The 19537-nt window shown below is 42.1% G+C and overlaps 2 long non-coding RNA genes across 2 annotated transcripts in view; one reads left to right on the top strand and one right to left on the bottom strand.

Moving 5' to 3' along the window:
- LOC308056842 overlaps window positions 1-19537 on the bottom strand; it is a 67431-nt gene that overhangs the window by 28558 nt on the left and 19336 nt on the right. The window lies entirely within an intron of this gene.
- On the top strand, window positions 413-19522 carry LOC308056844. The gene is made up of 2 exons (XR_013924993.1): window positions 413-17884; window positions 17989-19522. It is a non-coding gene; the product is annotated as an uncharacterized lncRNA (long non-coding RNA).

Raw genomic sequence — 19537 nt, forward strand, 5'->3', positions numbered from 1 at the left:
ACCCCCTCCTCCTCACCATGAGAAGGGTTCCGGGCAGGAGATGCTCTTCCTGCTCGGCAGGTTACACAAGCCTGCCTCTGCTACAGCACTTCTGCTTTAACTCTTTCTTACCCTGAACGCAAATCTGCTCCTTGTTGCTTTAAGTCTGTGTTCTTACCTATCATGCCTTTGCAGGCAAACAACGAACACCCTGCCATGGTCCAGCAGGACTCAGCCGCACCTTCGAGTAGGTGTGGGAGTTTGTACAAACTCACCCCAATACTTTAACTTCACAGGGTCCTTGACTCCCTCCCCCACACACACTTCAGGTTCTACATTAGGAAAGTTTTTATCTTGCATCATGCTTCACTCCGGTGGCTCCACACGAGGAGCCACAATCTAAAGCTCTTCCCACACCCCCACACCCCCACCCCCCCAAACATAGCAATTATATATTACACAAAAATTTCAACAAGAGCATCTTTCTAGTGTAGGTCTCAGTTTTTTCCTATCCTTTTCTAGAGCCAAAATCAAAGAATCAGGTGGTGTTACATTAATCCCGCAGTCCTTCTGCCACACTCTGTATGGCTTCACAATGTGAAAAACATATCTGCACACATTATTTCATCCTACTTTTGTTCTCTATGGAGAAACAGCATAAGCTGTAAAATTGTTTTGTAATTAAGACTTCATTCAGGCAGCCATTTTTCACCATCACCTAATGTATACAGAGGCCACCATTTCTGACAGTATTTTGAAAATCTCTTTTTGATAAAATATCCTCCAGAAATTCCACCCAATTCTTTCCAGTGCTTCAAAATACATCCCAACAGTGTTTTGGTATTGATTTCTTTGCTCGGTCCACTCCCCATCACCCTAATGAGTCTGGTATATCTATCTACAATGTTAGTTACTATCGGTGGCACCGTACATATCTCAGAGCATACACCACAGTTCAAGACCTCTTTTTTTTATTTTTTTTTTTTTTAGGAGGAGATAATATATCTTTGTCAGTTGCCACCCTTTGTTCAAGCATACACACAGCACCCACAACACTAAGTGCAGAGGCTAGTTTGTGCTTTTTCCAAATGATGTTAGTTCTAAGGTTTTGTCCACAGTTTCCTGTTCTAATTTCTAATTATGCATTCCACCACTTCATACGTTGATTTTTCAATCACTCTGTCTGTCTCTGGCCGGCCCCTCATGGGGAACACAGACACGCAGATCGGGGCTCCCCACTCGCTTCACAATTAAACTGCATCTCTCACACGCACCCCACTCTCCGGGCAGCCCTCAGTGGCACAGGCAGTGTGTTACACAGTACGATTCACTTACATACAACTCTAGGAACACTGACAGTTTGCGTTACCACACAAAGTATGCATTTCAATGAACAATTGCCAAAAAAAACCCCAAATTCTAATTTTGGGTCCTAAGCAGCATGCTGTTTTCAGCTGTTCACTTAGAATTACCAGAATTAGTTTTTTCACATACGATTCATAACTCTAATTTTGAACATGAAACAAGACAACACATAAACAACATACAGAGCGCAATTTCAGTTGTTACATTCTAGGAATTCCCCAGATCTTAAGACGCCCTAAAGGAAGTTTTCAGCTTCCCAAATCTTAAGACAATCAAACAGGGCTATTACCCTTTTCAGAAGGCGTCCCTTTTCTCAGCCCTGCGAGATGGCATCCCATCTTTCGTCTTCAGGGACAAACTCAAGCAAATTCAAACCAAAGAATAAATATAAATACCTTTTATATTGTGCAGAAGTCCTTGTCCACCTGTGTGAGAAGCTGAGGTGTAGGGGAGTCTCACAGACCAAAGATGCAGTCAGGGGCTCCGAGGGTCCCCAGGCCCCTGGATTCCAGCACAGGTGGAGAGTTCTCCTGCCTGGCTCACCAAATTGATGTCAAACTGGCACAGAGTAACTGCACAGAGACAAATTTTGTCTTTAAGCAGCAAAGGTATTTATTTCATGCAACACTGGGGAGCTAATCGATTTGCACTGGACAAACGAGCTCCAAAGTTTTCAGTGAAAAGTCAGGTAATTTATACAGTTTTCGTGAGAGGTTACAACATCTTTACATACATATTCATTTGATTTTGACATCTAATCATCGTATTCGTAATAGGCAGGGTCTAGGTGGAGTAAACCTTTCAACTTTCTTTGTTCAACGATGTCCTGACTCCTGGTCTCCTCATCTCCTTCAGATGCCCACCTTGTATTTTCTAATTATTCAGAGCACATTCCTTTACTTTAACATCAGTGGAACAGAACAGGCTGTGCCATCTATCTTACCTCAACACAAACAGAGCATCACCCAAAGCATTGTACCAAACTCATCCTGACTAATCTTCTTAAGACCTTGCTCTGTTTCATAACAAGGGGTCAAAGTAAGGCATTACTAGAAATGACATGAATACAAAGGATGCCACCCCTTTTAGTTTTCGTTTTCTCATTGATATTTTTTTCCTGAATGATAAGAGACATACAGTTGAGAAAAATACTACCTTTTACCTTCCAATATCAGGATTATCCACTAAGAATAACAAAATTTCAAATTATCAGAAGCAATAAATATGTTTCTCTTGAGCTCTGTTGGTATATTCAGTGCCTTTGACAGCACTTTGTTCCTTATCAGTCAGTGCCCCATAGAATTATAGGATCATGGAAAGGTTTGGGTTGGAAGGGACCTTAAAGATCATCTAGTTCCAACCCCCTGCCATGGGCAGGGACAACTTCCACTAGACCAGGTTGCTCAAAGACACCTCCAGCTTGGCCTTGAACACTTCCAGGGATGGGGTACCCACAGCTTCTTGATGCATCCACAACTTCTCTAGGCCTTATATTGGTAAGGGTGATTGAAGTGGTTACAAAAAAGAGCACAATGTTTTTCATGTTCCTTTTCCTATTTTTAAAGTACACAATGAGCAGCAAAGGGAGGGAAGGGCAGGTGTGACTTTGGTTGAGCTAAATCAGAACTGGTAGCAGTCTATGAACCATAAGGACCTAAAATTTAAAAAAACACCAGAGATCCTGTAAACAGGTAATTAAAATGAAGACATAAGAAAATCATAGTTTTAACATCTTTCCAATACATGCCTTCATGATCATGTTTTGTAAATAATGTTGTATAACCTCTCAAACAAATAATTACATGGAAAGCAAAACTGAAGTGGACGATTCATTTGAGCCACATTACTGTGATGTAGAGGTTTTGCGGTGTCTGGAAGCCTCTGAACCAATGAGTTTAACAGAATAGAAGAAAGAGGGTGTTTCTGTGATGTTTCTGGCCTTATATCCTTCTCTGTAAAAAGGCTGTAGTCTGTATCTTTTGCTATCATATTTAATTTTAAATGACACCTTTCAGGGCATAGTCAGTAGATGTGCCCACTATGGCATACCAAATTTGGCTGGAGCTCCCAAACAACCTGTACAATACAAACAACAATTGATTCATTATCATCTCTATAATCAAGTAATGTCTTTATTTCAAGGATCTTTCAGGGGTCATCCATGTTGTAACAAAGAAGACAAAACACAGTGAAAAACAAAACATCATGCTCCACCACCTGGAGAAAAGCAAACCCCTACATCCTGTGAGAGTCTCACCAGCAGTGTGGGACTGGTCAGCATGAGGCTGTTGGATCATGAGTCTATCATGGAGCAGGCATGCTAAAGAAGTGGTCTTCTCCTGGTGTCACTGACAGACAACCGTATCACTTTTTTATCCTTCTGACTCTTCCCAGAGAAACGGATGGAGCATGGGGGTGGGGGCAGAGAGAGAGAAGAATGAAAGAAAGAAGGAGAAAGGAAGAAAGGTTCTTTTCGTAATTTCATTACTAAGTTAGGAGAGCATTTAGATGTTATTTTGTGCAACTGCTTTTGACCACTGCATGATTCTTCTAAAAATTCATATCGTACTTGAAGGTTAAGCACAACAAACTAATTTGCCTCATGATGACAGAAATGTCAAGGAAAATAATTAATGGAGCAAAGTTGTCTCTCTGTAGCCAAAGTCCTACTTTGCACTACCAAACAAGATCTTACAGTTCTTAAATATCAAATATTTTTTTTCTGTCTAAAACAAAATCAGATCAAGACAAGTCATGAAAGGGGCAGGATGTACCATGAGAAAAGCTAACAAGGAAAACCATACTGCTGTGTGATAGTTCTTTTGAAAATAAGTCCGTGAATATTAAAAGCCATGTACCAGAGAGCATATTTACAAAAGCTTTTCAAAAAAGCTTAATGTGAAAAATATGAGTATTTAATGTCAATGACATTTTGTCTCTGCAGTATCATACTTAGAAACAGCAGAATTTGAAATTGATGGAATAAAGAAGTAGGGAAGGAAGAGGAAAGAACTACAACTGTGAAAAGTCTTCAAAACCTTTCCAACCCTAAGAGGGAGATCATGAAAGCTCCTTGGGGAAGCTAACACACTAGTCCACTAGAAAATACAATATTTAAGAAGAAGTAGGTTTGACTGATGTGAGCACAAAATGTTGTATTTTCTCTGAATTATTTCAAAAGCTTGCCAGGAAGTTTAACACAGAAATTGCTTTCATTATCTACTAAAACTATAAGAAACAGTGGTAGGGTTGCACAAGCACAAGTAATTCCTTTGGTTCTGCAACCTGATTCATGTGTCTAGACATCATAGTTACACTCCATGAGGACTTCAAAACTCTGTTAGCAAGAAATGCTGAAAGGTACAAAGACTTTCTGTAAATATTCTACTGAAAATTCATGTTGATTCAGTTTTAATACAAACCAACTGAACCCCATGAACTGTGCCTCTCAATGACATGGCCCAGCCTTGCAGGTCATTGCACAAACACATGAGGAGTGTGGCCTCAGTATTAATTTTTACAAAAATTAATACACAGCTGGTCACTGAGTGTTAGGTACAGTTAGTCTCCAAGAAAAATAGTTTTTCCATTCATCTATAATGGGGAGGATGTGTATCACAGTCCAGGGAAGCATTAAGCAAGATTGATATACTCCTAGTTTTTGAAAATTCATAGTAAACATCAAGCTATACATTCAAAAGTACCTATTACTGCTGCCAAAGATAGTGCTTTTTTCTTTATTGGGCAGAATAAATTCTTTCTAAAATGATACACTTTAAGATGCAGTTTAACTTCATTTTTGTTTTTAAAACAAGTGAAGACTGAAAAAGTTTATGTATTACAATACCATGAGAAAATAAATATAGAAGACGTATCATATGGAAAATCAGTTTCTGATATGAAATGGCCCTGTAATAAGTGTTTGCAAAAAGGAAAAAAAAAGTTGAAAATACAAAGCTGAGCAGAACTAAAGAGGTGAAAAATGTACTGAGATCAGGAAAGAGCCACTGTCATGAGCTACAAAAAGGAGTACGGGCTAGTGAGCCAATGGAGCTAATGGAGCTTCCTAAACATGTGATATTGTCATCTTCAGGGATAGATACCAGCCTATAGATAGACCCAAAAAAGTCCTTCCAGTTACCCAGGTAAGAGGCAGGTCTTCCTGCTTTTTTTGCACGAGAAAAAGTGTCAAGACAAACAGCATGCCTCCTGCAGAGCACGGCTGGCAGGTGGAGCAGCAGCACAGTAGCAGCAAAACCACTAAATCCTGCTGCTGCCACTGACACGGTGGCACAGTGCAGTTTTCCTCTGATGGGAACAGTACCTGAGCAAACAAAGCTGAAGAAATATTTCAAGAAAAGGGGCAGAGAACAGGAATCTGTCTTAAAAACTGATGACTTCTTTCCCTCACTTTTTTGTTGATGGTGATCCTGAGTAGACTAAATTAAAAAAAAAAAAAAATCAAAAAAAAAAAATCAGTTATGTTCACCTTGGTCTTTCCATATTGGAAGTCAGATAGAGAATGAGAGCAGTAAACAGCAGAGAAATGGGCAGTGTGACTAAAATCAAGAACAGAACCCAGGAATGTCACAAATGGATATAGCAGCACAAACTGACTCAAGTAAATATGATTGTAGACCTTGAGGTTTGCTGAATTTGCCTTGATTGTGATTGATGTCTGAAGAATGATTCAAAATGCTTTCAATGGATGTTATCACTGGGCAGGAGCTACCTCCTCCTAAAAAGTAGTGTTCTAGCTTCTTCTTTATTTGGATTTGGTTTAAAATTTCCATTAAATATTTTTTCTAATTCAGCATCTTTCTGTCTCTTCCTTGTGTCTGAGTATGTATACCAGCTTTCAAAAACCAATCTCCAGCTCCACAGAAGAGCAAAACTTCAGGAAAAAAAAAATATCTGAATTTTTTTAAAGTGTTTACATGAGATTAAGACACCATTTCTCCAGACTTACCATGACAACTGTTGTTTAACTCCCCTTTTCAGAGAAATGTTTCATTATTGTTTTCTCAAGCCCATATGTGGCAAATTGTAGCAAGCCATAAGCCTGACCCTGGTCAGTTGAATAATGCCACTAATGCTTCAGACTTTTATTAAAACTATACAAACCATGGGTGAGGTTTTCAAAAATTCGTACTTAAATTTAGCATCTTTCATCTATTTTATTATTTTAATAAATGTTTAGTTACTAATTACTGTTACCCGGCCAGAATTTCTGTTTTAATCAAGACTCTAAGTAGTGAATATTACTAACCTACTCCAAGAATCAAAATAAGTATGGTAATTTCAAACTCACAGTGCTCCTTTTTCCTATTGTAAAAGGGAAAACAAATCCTGCTGAAACTGCCCTTAATTGCACCAGGACCTCCCTACCCTTACATTTCACGCTTGTGTATTTCATGAACTATTTACCCGTATAGAGTACAAATGTGACTCATTCTTGCCTTAATTGCCAGTATGTCACTGTTAAGTATACATATGCAGCTGACAGACTTGCCCACCATTTGCTGCAAGGGGAGTGTTTAGAAGACAGCTGTCACCATGATATCAGTGCTCTGGTCAGGCGGAGCAAGTAGACCAGACGTGCACAAATTCCATTATCTTAGCCTCATCCTTAATCCTGCTGCGCTACAGAGAAGGGTTGTTACAGGTTCAGCTAGGAAAGGCCCCAGCTGCAGTCTCCTGTTAGCTACCATCAGCGGCTGGCCATATAGCCTCTCTGGGGAACTGCTGGTCCACCGCTTTCATCCACAGATATTAAACCAAATGTTTTTCAAATCTTTGGTGTGTATTCCCCAGGGACTCAGCAACTTGATTTTATCATGTTTTTAAAGATTCCTATTCAAAACATGGTTGACTGTACTTCTTCTACATTTAGCTGAGATTCAGGGAAGTTCATAGGATCTCTGTGGTCAGCATTGTACATATGGGTGGGGAAAGGGGTATTCGTTAGTATTCGTTGAATGTCTTTCATGAGGGAGCCTAGCAGTTTGAGGGATTGCAGGACAATTGGATCAGCTAGACTACTTTAGTTACTTACTCGGTTTATTAAAAATTCCTTTAGGCGCTAGAGTCAATGTATCTGAAGTACTGTGCAGCTTTCTAGCAGTAATAGACGAAGGAGCTGTGTAGCATTTTTTAATCTCTTCACTACTTCAGAGATCTGCATACTTTTATCATCTCCATTACCTTAGTATCTGTGATTAGATTTAGCTTCTAGCACATTAAATTAGCATCAGCTGTCATTTTTCATATACATTTGTTAAATTCAATCTGGTCTATACAGGAGTATGAGGCAGAGACACAGTAAGCGTAATAAAGCTTACCACAGAAAGACTGCAGGACTTAAGTTCTGGTATTATTGTTCAGATAAAGACAGCTAATTCATGTTCTTATTTCACTTCTTTTAAAGGCTGATACAGTTGATGTAAGTCTCTATAGCCTGCTCCTCTGATCATTAGGAATACTTAGCAATACAAGTTTTTCCCGTGCTGAACTGATGTTTTGTCTTCCCTCCCTGCCTTCATCCCCACCATCATAGTATCAGTGAGCTTGTGAGTAGTGTTGTGTTAACACCTCTGGAAAATTACATTCTTTATCAACAAAATAAACATCACAGCAAGGGCAGACAAAGGAACTACAGCACAGACTCCACCATTTTCACTACCCTTTCCAAAGCTATTGTTTCTGCCAAGAGAAGCTGAGGTACATGTGTCATCGGCTTCCCTGCTGAGACTGGGATTCTGAACAAGGATTTTCACTCTGCTACTGAGCTTTTAAATGGATTTGTCTGCAAGTAAGTGACCAAAGCTCACAGCAATTTTTTGTTGTTTTATGTTTATTACATCTTTGGGTATATGAAAACTGTTGTGCTTTTAAGATAATAATTTGTTAGATAAAACATTATTTCTGACCAACTTCCCTGACATTTTTCTGATGCACACTTATCTTCCATCAGAGTTTGTCACCCTTTTCTGACATCTTAATACTCCAGCTTTCCTCCCCAACCCATGCTTCTTGCTAAGCACCTACAAAGATCATCAGCCTAGTCACATCTGGTGGGCCTTCATGGGAGACAACAATGCAACACTTCCCAAACAGAAACATGGAACTCCCTTATCTTCTACAGCAAATTAATAGAAATGGGACCTTATCTAACTCTGTGTGTGATTACTATTCTAACACATTGATAATATAATTAAAAAGGAGGAATGCTATGAACAGGGCATGCAAAAAATGATCCAGAGGGTGCACAGTTTGTACAGTTCATGCAGAAAGAAGGGTACATGAGAAAGGGCCCTGTACCCAGCTTGTAGACCCTCAGCCCAGGAAAGTGCTTTAGGTCTCTGCCAGGATGGTGGGCACTTACCTCAGGATTAAAACCAGTGTTACTACAGAGAAAACCCCTGAGATATCTGACATTTCCACCCGGATGGAACTGTTAAAGAAGGAGACACCAGAGCACCTAGGTCTTTCTCCTGGAGAAAAGGTAAGTACCTGCAACAGATGTGCAAGGGTTAATAATCTGTTACATCAGGTGGCAAAGTTGCAGGAAACATTAAAAGTCTGCACAGTATTAGAGGGACTGAGACAAGGACAGGTGGTTTCAGAACCATGCTCCTGTAGCAGACACCACAGAGAACAAGGCACCTTGGACCATGGTGACCCACAACAGGAGGATCCTGCTTCAGTCGCCACCCTCCAGCGTTACAACCAAAAACAGATGTGAAGCTTTGACAGCTATAGACATCACAAGCAAGGTCTGCAAGGAGAAACTGCACCAGCAGCACACAGTGGGTACCGCAAAAAGAAACGCGGAGGGTTTGTAGAGGGTGACTCTGTCACAGGGCACTGAGGCACAGGTCGGCCAGCCCGACAGAGGCACGAGAGGTGTGCTGCCTTCGGGGGGCCAGGGTCCGAGGTGGTGCCAAGAGGCCGCCACAACTTGTCAAGAGCACAGACTACCACCCATTGCTATCTTTCACGTGGGCACAAATGACACTGCAAGCCAGAACCTGGGCAGGATCCAGGAAGACTACAAACCCCTGGGGGTGCAAGTGAAAGGTACTGGTGCCCAAGTTCTCTTTTCTTCCATTTTACCAGTGAGAGGAAAGGGTGCAGCCAGAAATAGATGTACCATGCACATCAGCTTCTGGCTCTGTGGTTGGTGTCATCATGAGGGTTTTGGCTTTTATGGCAACAAGACACTCTTCAATGACAACGGCCTGTTAGGGATGGATGGGATCCACCTGCCTAGAAGAAGCAAGGGGATCTTTGGCAGCAGGCTGGCCAGCTTGGTGGGGTGGGTTTTAAACTGCAGGATGTGCGGGGAGGGGTGTGTCAATGCTCACATCACCACATCCAACAAGGGGATAATCCAGGCCAACTAGAACAGTGATATGTGTTCCTTAACTGCCTGCCAAGAAGAAAACCAGAAGACCAACCACCTCAAGTGTAAGTATACCGATGTACACAGCCTGGGAAATAAACATGAGGAACTGGAAATCCATTCCCAGTCAGAAAGTTATAATTATTGCAGGAATAACTGAAACATGGTGGGACAACTCACATGACTGGAAAATTACAATGGATGGCTTTTTATAAAGACAGGCAGGGAAAGAGAGGAGGATAACTCATGCTCTGTTAAGGAAATACTTGAACATACAGAAGTTAACTACAGTAATTGTAGAAGCCCTATCAAATGCCTCTGGGTCTAGATCAGAGGGGTAGTCTTTAAGGGAGATCCTACAGTAGACATCTGCCACTGTCCTCCAAACTAAGATTATAAGGCAAATGAAGCAGTATCTAGGTCACTTAAGCAGGCTTCAAGTCATCAGAACCTGGACCTTATGGGCGACTTCAACTACCCAGACGTTTCTTGGAAGAACAATACAGCCGCTCACATGTCATCCCAATAAGTTCCTGGAATGTGTAGAGGACTGATTCCTCATACAAATATCAGATGTGCCAGTCAGGAATGAGGCACTGCTGGACTTGCAACTCACAAACCAAGAAAATTTGCTTGGTCAGTGATAGTGTTGCCTGCAATGATCACAATATTGTGGAGTTTGGGATCCTGCTGAGCGGGCTGATGGTCAGTTTAAGGACAAAGGTTTTAGATTTTAGAAGAGCAAACTTGAGCTTGCTCAGAGCTCAGCTGGAAGGGATTCTGTGGGAAGCTTCCATACAGGATAAAGGACCTAGCAAGGGTCTCCTGGAAGCAGAGAAACCATTCATCCCCATTAAATGTAAGAGAAGTAGGTGGAGCAAGAGACTTCCTTGGCTTAACTGCAAGCTTCTGAGTCTGCTCAAAACAAAAAAAGAAGTGTACCAAAGATGGAAAAGTGCATGAATACCCATTTAGAACTACAAGGGTATTGCCAGACCATGCAGAGATGTAGTTAGAAGAGCAAAAGCTCAGCTTGAATTTAAAATAGCCAGAGGTGTCAAAAATTAGAAGAAAGGGTTCTTCAGGTACATGAACAACAAACAGAAACAGAAGGAAAACATTGGTCCATTGTTAAACAGGAGAGGTGAATTAGTCACCAAAAATGCTGAAAAGTCACAGGTTCTCAATACTTCCTTCATGTCTGCTTTTACCAGCACTGTTGCACCTCAGGGCCCAGGAGCAAAAATCCAGGTTGTTGCAAACACAGACTCAAAATCAGTAAAGGAACAGTTGGTATGTTAACAATTACAGCAGCTTGACTCCTACATATTGATAGGCCCTAACAACATCCACCTGAGGGTGTTAGGAGAACTGGCTGATGTCATTGAGAGGCTGCTCTCCATAATCTTTGAGAAGTCATGGAGATCAGGGGACATCCCAGAGGACTGGAAGAAGACTGATGTCAACCCCATCTACAGGAAGGGATTAAAGGAGCATTCAGGAAATTATGGACCCGTCAGTCTTACTTCAGTCCCTGGGAAAGTTATGCAATTAATCCTCCTGGTGGCTATCACAAGTCACATGAAGTACGTGACTAGGAAAAGCCAACATGGATTCACTAAGGTCAAATTGCACTTAACAAACCTGATCACCACCTACAATAAAGTACCTTGCTCAGTTAATGTGGGGCGAGCAGTGGACATTGTCTACCTGGATCTCTCCAAGCCTTTCAATATGGTTTCCCACAGCCTTCTCCTGGAGAAAGGGATGCGTTATGGTCTAGGCAAGTGGTCCATGCAGTGGGTGGGGAACTGGCTCGCAGGCCACACCCAGAGGCTGGTGGTAGGTAGCTCCTTTTCAAACTGGCAACCTGTCACAACTGGGGTCCTCCAGGGATCGATACTGGGTCCAAGGCTGTTTAATAGCTTCGTAAGTGATCTGGATGATGAGAGTAAGTGCACCCTGATGAAGTTTGCTGATGATAACAAACTGAGTGGGGAAGGGAGAGCCACCCTGCAGGAAGACCTGGGTAGGCTGGGAAAAGTGGGCTAACAACAACCTTATGAAGCTCGACAGGAAAAAATGTAAGGTCTTGCACCTGGAAAAATGTAATCCAGCAGTGCAGCACAGGCTGGAATCTGCCCAGGTGGGGAATGGCTCTGTGGAAATGGGCTTGGGAGTCCTGGCGGACAGCAATCTCAATATAAGTCAACAGTGCACTGCTACAGCAAGGAAAGCCAACAGGGTGCTAGGTTGCATCAACAAGCACATCATCAGTACAAATAAAGAAGTCATTATCCCACTCTGCTCTGTGCTTGTCAGGCCACAGCCGGGATGCCGTGTTCAGTTTTGGTCCCTATTATAAAAAAAAAAGCACACATGGACAGGCTGTAGCAGGCCCAGAAAAGGGTCACAAAGATGATCAAACTACTGGGAAGCCTGCCACATGAGGAAAGACTGAGAAAACTGGGTTTGTTCAGCCTTGAGAAAATAAGAAAACATGTTCCAGTATTTAAAGGGTGACTACAAAGAAGAAGGAGACTCCCTTTTTACAAGGAATCACATGGAAAAGAGGAGGGGTAATCGTACAAGTCACCCTTGGGAAGATTCCGAATGGACACGAAAGGAGAACTTTTCACAATAAGACCAATCAGCCATCAGAATAATCTCCCCAGAAAAGTGGTGGATTCCCCAACATTGGACACCTTTAAGATTCAACTGGACAGGGTGCGGGGCCACCCTTGTCTAGACCATGTTTTTGCCACAAAAGATTGGACCAGTTGATCCTTGAGGTTCCTTCCAACCTGATATTCTGATTCTATGATTCTATGAAAAAAACACATTTCCTAGACTTTGGAAGCCATTTTAAGAATGTAACAGTCTACAGCAACATTTTCACTAGCAAGGTTTATTAAGTTCTGAGATTCATGAATCAGAACTCAATGTTTACTGTAAAACTGAAACCTGTCATTTGGATCCTCCAGCAAATCTGACTTGTTTTGATTTTAAAATGCAGATTTATGAAGGAGGTTTCTCGTTGAGAGAGATTTCTGAAAAGTAAGATGGCAAAGTTTGCAGATGGCACAAAATCATGGTCGCAGGAAACCCTTGCATAACATACTAAAGCCCAGCAACCAGCTGGAACAACAGCAAATGAAGCACAGTGCTGGGAAATATAGGGTAGTACATACTTGAAGGAGTAATTTTAACTGTACTCAGACATTGCAAAATATGAAATGAGTTTCCACCATTCATGAAGATGCATTGAGTGAAACAGTATGCAGTGCACAACACTTCAAGTGTACGGTACAAGTATGGAAATGTTTACTAATTACAGTGCTTCATCACCTGTCCTAAGTAAAGTGCAGTACAGCAATCTGTTAATGTTTGGCCATTTATCAGTTAATTCACAAAGGAAGAAATCTCAGTTTATTTTCCTGAAACAAGTTCTTTCCCTCTTCGGTCACATGGTCATGCTGGCTGGCTTACTCAGGATTGGCAGAACAAGGAAAGAGTGGCAGCCTCTCCTCTCTGGCTCCTCTGGTGTAACCCCTGTCGAAGAGAATGCAGAGACTACGATGATGTCTCCACCTATTCAGCTCTCAACTAGCCCCTGTTCCAGTGTGCGAGTGGCACACTTTGAAATGGCTAGCTCAGCTCATCCTAGTCATGGAAATCACACTAGAATATTTTTCTTAGTGTATTTCCAGCTTAGGACGTGGACAACACTATGTACCTTATAATCTTACCACAGCCTCTGTACATTAATACAGAACACATTTAGATTACATTTCTATTCTTTTTTCATAACAATGTAATCACATTTGCCATTTCTGTTGTACAACAAAGGTATTTGTAATTCTTCTTGACACACATGAGAGAATGTATCTTGCATAGCGGCAGCCATGGTTTAAGTTTGCAGCAGTCAAGTGAGCTGAAAAGGGGCATCATGTGTTTTTTTTCTCTATTAAAGAGTAAATTGTATTTTAGAGCATTTGTTCTGGTGTTATGGTATAAAATTTGCTCTGTACAACTGCCTGACAGGAGGCTGTAGGCAGGTGGGAGTAGGCCTCTTCTCTCAGATAATAAGTAACAAGACAAGAGGAAATGCCCTCAAGTTGCACCAGGGGAGGTTTAGATTGGGTATTAAGAAAACTTTTTCACTGAAAGGGTGGTGAAGCATTGGAACAGGCTGCCCAGGGAGGTGGTGGAATCACCATCCTTGGAGATGTTCAAAAAACACATAGGTGCAGTGCTTAGGGACATAGTTTAGTGGTGCACTTGGCAGTCCTGGGTTAATGATTGGACTTGATGATCTCAAAGACCTTTTCCAATATAAATGATCCTATTATTCTATGATTCTAAAATGGCAAAACTGGAGACATTCCCATTTAAAACTGAATGTAGAAGGTAAAGAGGTTTGGTTACGGAGGTTGTAATATGCAATCTGTCCTACCTCCAGCCACAAAGGCCTTTTTTCGGTCCTGCATTTCCTCCCTATTTTGGTCAAATATCCAACATTACAAGCACAGCAAACTATTGAAATATTACTTTTTTAATCAGGGCAGAAAAAAACAGTTTTCTAGTTATTTCCTTAGCTGCTGCTATATTGATGAAAGGTCAGGGCTACTAATTTGATAAAGGGACAGCAATGAGACTGTGATGAGATCCAAGGGGAATTATTTGGCAGAAAGACTCTTAGTTCCTGGCCTTGTTAAGATGACTAAGTGAAGATGAGGAGAAGAGAAAAATCATTTTAAGTGGAAACCTGGAGCAACTTCATTGGTTCCTGACACTGTTGGTTACATTTATTGTCACTGCTGATTCCCAGAAATGGAATGCAACCTATGACAGAGACATCAACATGAGAAATGCACAAAAAATACCAGGCAAACAACTGAGGCAGGAGATAAAATGGCTGAGAGGGCCAATGGAGAGAACTCCTGCTCTTACCTCCATTCCTTGATTCATCCTTTCTTGCCGCTGAGATTACCTCTAAATAGTTTAGCTTAGTCTTCCAGTCCTCCCATTCTCACCACCACAGGGTACACTGTGAGTTCTACTTAGTAATGCAGGTGTGGTTAGATGAAAGAGATATCTGTCAAAGGCTTTCCAATGTTCTGACCACTGTCTGACTGCTACAAGGCCTGCAGAAGACAAGGCCAGTCTGACTTGTGATAATCCTGAGCTGGCACAAGCAAAACCAGTCACACTCATGGACTCTTCTGCCTACTTTCCCACCTGTTTCTGCTGTAGAAAATGAGCAGTGGTGAATGCCACCCAAGCGTTTCACCCAAGAGAGATGTAATCAGTGTGCTAGCTGGAGAAAATAAAAAGATGTCTGAGCAGCCTTGGTTAATTACTTGCTGAACAGTATCTCCAAAGACTGCTGCCCTGTACTCACTTTCTGGGCCAGGATATCTTGTAGACCTGGAGCAGCAGTGTCTACACTGCAGGGCAGATTGCTACGATTTGAGGTTTTCCTGTTGTGGTTCTCTATGTTATACCTTAGCTGCATCCCAAACCCCGTTCAGGGAAGAAACTGAGTACACACCTGAAGGGAAGCCAGGCAAAGCCACCAGAGGGTTCCCTGGTCCTGAAGGATTGAGGATCAGGCTGTCAGTTGTTTCCCACAATATACATACTGCATAATTCTGATAGCAAAAGATCTTGACAACTCCTTTTACTTGAACTAGAGAGGGGGAAAAAAACAAAGGCTTAGGTGGGATATAAGTTGGCTGAATTTAAGTTTCAGTGCTTCTGTGTTTGACCGCAAAGTGACAACAATTTGTAAGGCTATAGAACATGTCCCCCACGCACAAACAAATAAAGCATATTCCTTTTAATAACTAACTAACTAAATAAATAAATAAATAAGCTCATTTTCTGGGAACATGAACAGCTCCGTAAGTTACTAACATCTTTCCTATGATGTTACCCATAGTCCATTTCTGAAACAGTGCAGGGGTAGAGGGGGCACTTGCTCACATATTGCTTCTTGGTGTAAGGAGATATATTCGTTTGTTTGATCTTATTTTAAACTTCACAGTCCTGTCCTTTGACAAAGCAGTGCCAAAATATCTCCTTTTGGGGATTTTTTTAACTTACTTCATTTTAAAATTTTGAAGATAAGGATGTTGTAATAAAGAAAGCAGAAATGTCTTCTCCAGAGAGAATGGAAGCTGGATCTCCCTAGCATGCATTGTGAATCATTTTAGTTTAAACTGGTCTGTGGGCTTAAATAAATAGCTCTATTGATCTGCCTCCTTTCAAAACAAGCTGCATTGTTTCAGAGTGAGGCATGCCCCACTCTTGTCCTATTATCTCCTGTCAAAGCTTAAAAGTACACGCCTGCAAAACAGAACATTCAAAATACTGTAGAGAAAAAAGGCAGTTATTGATGATATTTTGGATATGTTTTGTGGCATCAAACTGGAGTGGGCCACAAAACTTGAAATTACAATCTTTTTGCAACTCTAGGCAGCATGACAGAAATCTCTACTTCAGGTACTTTAGGATAGGTACTAACCTTTGGACAGTCACACAAGGTCAAACTGATTTGGAAGAAACAGCTAACAATAATAAGAAATATCTAAAGGTCAGCTACCTAACCTTTACATTATTACGAAAGGTACTAATAACAGTAGCAGTACAGATGTGCTGTTGAAAGGGTTTTATCTGTACCATAATATACAAGATTTCTGCTGCTAACAGCTGCCTGGGACATTAAGGGCAAAAGATACCACATAGATGAGATACATTAGGCTACAATTCTGCAGGCATTTTCCCAGGCATTTCTGTGAAAGTGTTTTAAAACTGTAAATTAAGTCACAAAAGACTGTGTGTTTTATGAATCAAACAGGTATGTTTCATTTGTTTGTTTGTTTGTTTGTTTGTTTTTGAGGAGGGGGGAACCCAATACTGAAATTGGGTTCCTCACAGTCATTTCATAGTGATGTATACTTTTCATGTTCATATTTTCAAACCTCACATTTTCAAAAATTTTCACGTTTCTTCAGTACTATTTTCTTTAAATGGAAACTGTGTGCTTTGCACTTTAGGAACTGTAGAAATATCAAGAAATATGGCAAATGTGCAATACAGTTTATTTCAGTTCCACTGCAGTTAAGTGGAAGAAAGTACTAAGTGAATCACATTATTCACATAATTTTAAAGCAGCCACCAATATGGTCCACATGCAGTTATTAGATGTAAAAGATCAGTCATGTTTCTAAAAAATTTAAACTACTGGGACTTTGCCACTATTGCTATTAAATCAACTCCAGGGTATTCAGATCAACATAATAAGTTTTCTGGACAGCAAGGCATTCACCTCTTTAGGAGAAGAATGATATTCACAGTCCACACTGTGTATATGTTTATATCTCTTTTTTTCCCCCCCTATTGTTTCTTACTTAACCACAAGCGCATCTTTGTAGCAGAGGTGAGATACTACATAGCAGGTTACAGACTAAGTGTAGAATGGAGCTAGAAGCCAGAGGAATATGTCACTGGCTGGACTGCTGTGCTTTGGCTTCTATTTGTGAATTACTAACTTGCACTAACAGTGGCAAGCTGCTGCTTGGATCAGTCAGAGATCCGTGAGCTGCTGCTAAATGCATGATATTGATTTCAACTTTTTGGCTAACTAGCAATATTCTTCTTTCTGTAGTTGTAACCTCAGGTAACCATGACCTTAGGAGAAGGAGCCTGTATGTAAACAGCTTAATGGAGAGACAATAGCTCAGAAACAAACAAAAAAAGGACAATACTTAAAAATTCAGTTGCACAGTTGTTGGGGTCTGCAGATAAGTTAGTTGACCTCAAAGACTTAGCCGTGTAACTTTAAGACAGCCACCAATTGTCAGGTATCTAAACAGGGTGTGAAGAATCGGAACTTAGAACCGCAGCGTACAGGCACCTACAGCAACAGCAAATAGCAAGCAAGAAGAAGGACACAAAAACCGATCAGGGTCTAACACCTGCACTGTCTGAGATATATAAATAGTTTGTATAAACAATAAAGGCCATTTTGTCCGAACCCAGCCGCGCAGACATAGTGTTTCCTTGAAGTCCGCCTCGACTTGCGTCACCACATTTGGTGACCCCGACGTGCCTATCTGATCCCGGTAAAGGGTATCAAAAAGAGATTCTGAGACGGTGCCGATGTGACCCCGGTAAGGGGTGTCAGGAGTGACCAGCGGGTTGCTGGGGGGGCGGAGCGTGGTGAAGCGGAGTAGCGCAGCGAGCGGCTGCAAGATCCCGGGAGAACGTGACACCGGTAAGGTGAGCCACCAGGGACAGCATGGGGAGTAAGTTATCTAAAGAAGCTACCATGGTGCTATCAATGTGGAAATTAGTATTTGAGAAGCGTGGAATTACTTTACATGGGCTTCGGCTAAAAGATATGTTACTGTGGGCCAAAACACATGGCGTGGAAATGTCCCCCGCGACTGCTTTTAGTGTGTGGACCTGGGACAATTTAGGATCTGCACTGTCAGAAGCTCTGGAAAAAGGGGACAGAGAGGCGTCCGGGTTTTTGCCTACAGCGGGACTGCTTAGACAAGTTGTAGGGGGCTTGCCAAGTCAGCAGAATGCGACTGGGGGCTTGCAGGATCGGCAAAACGCGAGTGGGGATTTGCAGAGTCCACAAGACGCGAGTGGGAGCTTAAAAAGTCGGCAAAACGCGCGTGGGGGCTTGCAAAGTCCGCAAGAAGCGAGTGGGGGCTTAAAAAGTCAGCAAAATGCGAATGAGGGTACATCGTTCAAACCTCCCCTGTATCCCCCTCCGGAATACAGGCAAGAGGATGAGGGGGTGGGGGAGGGGGCGAGTCGGTGTCCCTTACCAGATGCCACTCCCCAATGCCCCGAATCCCCTACATCTCTCCAATGCATCGACTTATGCTTGATAGCGATTCCGAGGACGAGGACGACCAGCAGAAGCCTCGGCGGACCGATGCCAGCCCCCTGACGCCCCCCCGCCCGCACGCCTGCCCCCCCTCGGCTCCGGCCCCCCCGCCCGCGCCCTCGGCTCCGGCCCCGCCCGCGCAGGGTGGAAATGCCTAAAACGCGGGTTCGGGTCCAGCTGCGGCAGCGTCATCGGTCACGGGCCGTGTGGGGGGTGGGGGTGGTAAAAACCTGGTTGCCAGCGGTACAGTAATGACGCGCGACCCTCGCCGATTTTGGCAGGCCGTAAGAGAGGGGGCATTAGAGGACGGGAACTGGAATTTAGTAGAACTGATAGGCGGACCGCGCCTTGATCCTCCTGCTCCTTCCACCGGGGCACCGCCTGCAGATCCTGTTGTACTGGGAGCTGCGGCTGCTGGTGATCCTCACGTTCACACACCATTTGCTTGGAAGGTAGTACAGGTCTTGCAAAAAACTGTTTCGCAGTACAGGGTGTCATGCGGGAAAGCTGTCTATAATCTACTGTGTTACAGTGCTTGAAATGTATTTTGCTGTTAAAAAAAAAAAAAAAAAAAAAAAAGGAATTGTAGAATTGTACGGAACAGAGACAGTGGATTGTTTTGACATTGATAATGTGCAGGTTTGGCCTTGCTTTGAATGATGTGCAGCTGAGATCCTGCAGTAAAGAGTTAAATAACTTTAAGGGAGTATGAGTAGAAACTAGGATAAGATGGAAGCGTGTGAACAAGTAGTTTTAACCTATCACCTTTTAAATAACAAAGTCTGCGTAGCGTGTGTATTTTTAGCTGGGGGTACACATTGGTGTGAGTCTATTAATAAAGTGGCACTAACTAAAAAAAAAAAAAATAGAGGGGGGGGGGA

The sequence above is a fragment of the Falco punctatus genome, assembly GCF_963210335.1.
Source record: "Falco punctatus genome assembly, chromosome: Z".
Classification (NCBI taxonomy): domain Eukaryota; kingdom Metazoa; phylum Chordata; class Aves; order Falconiformes; family Falconidae; genus Falco; species Falco punctatus.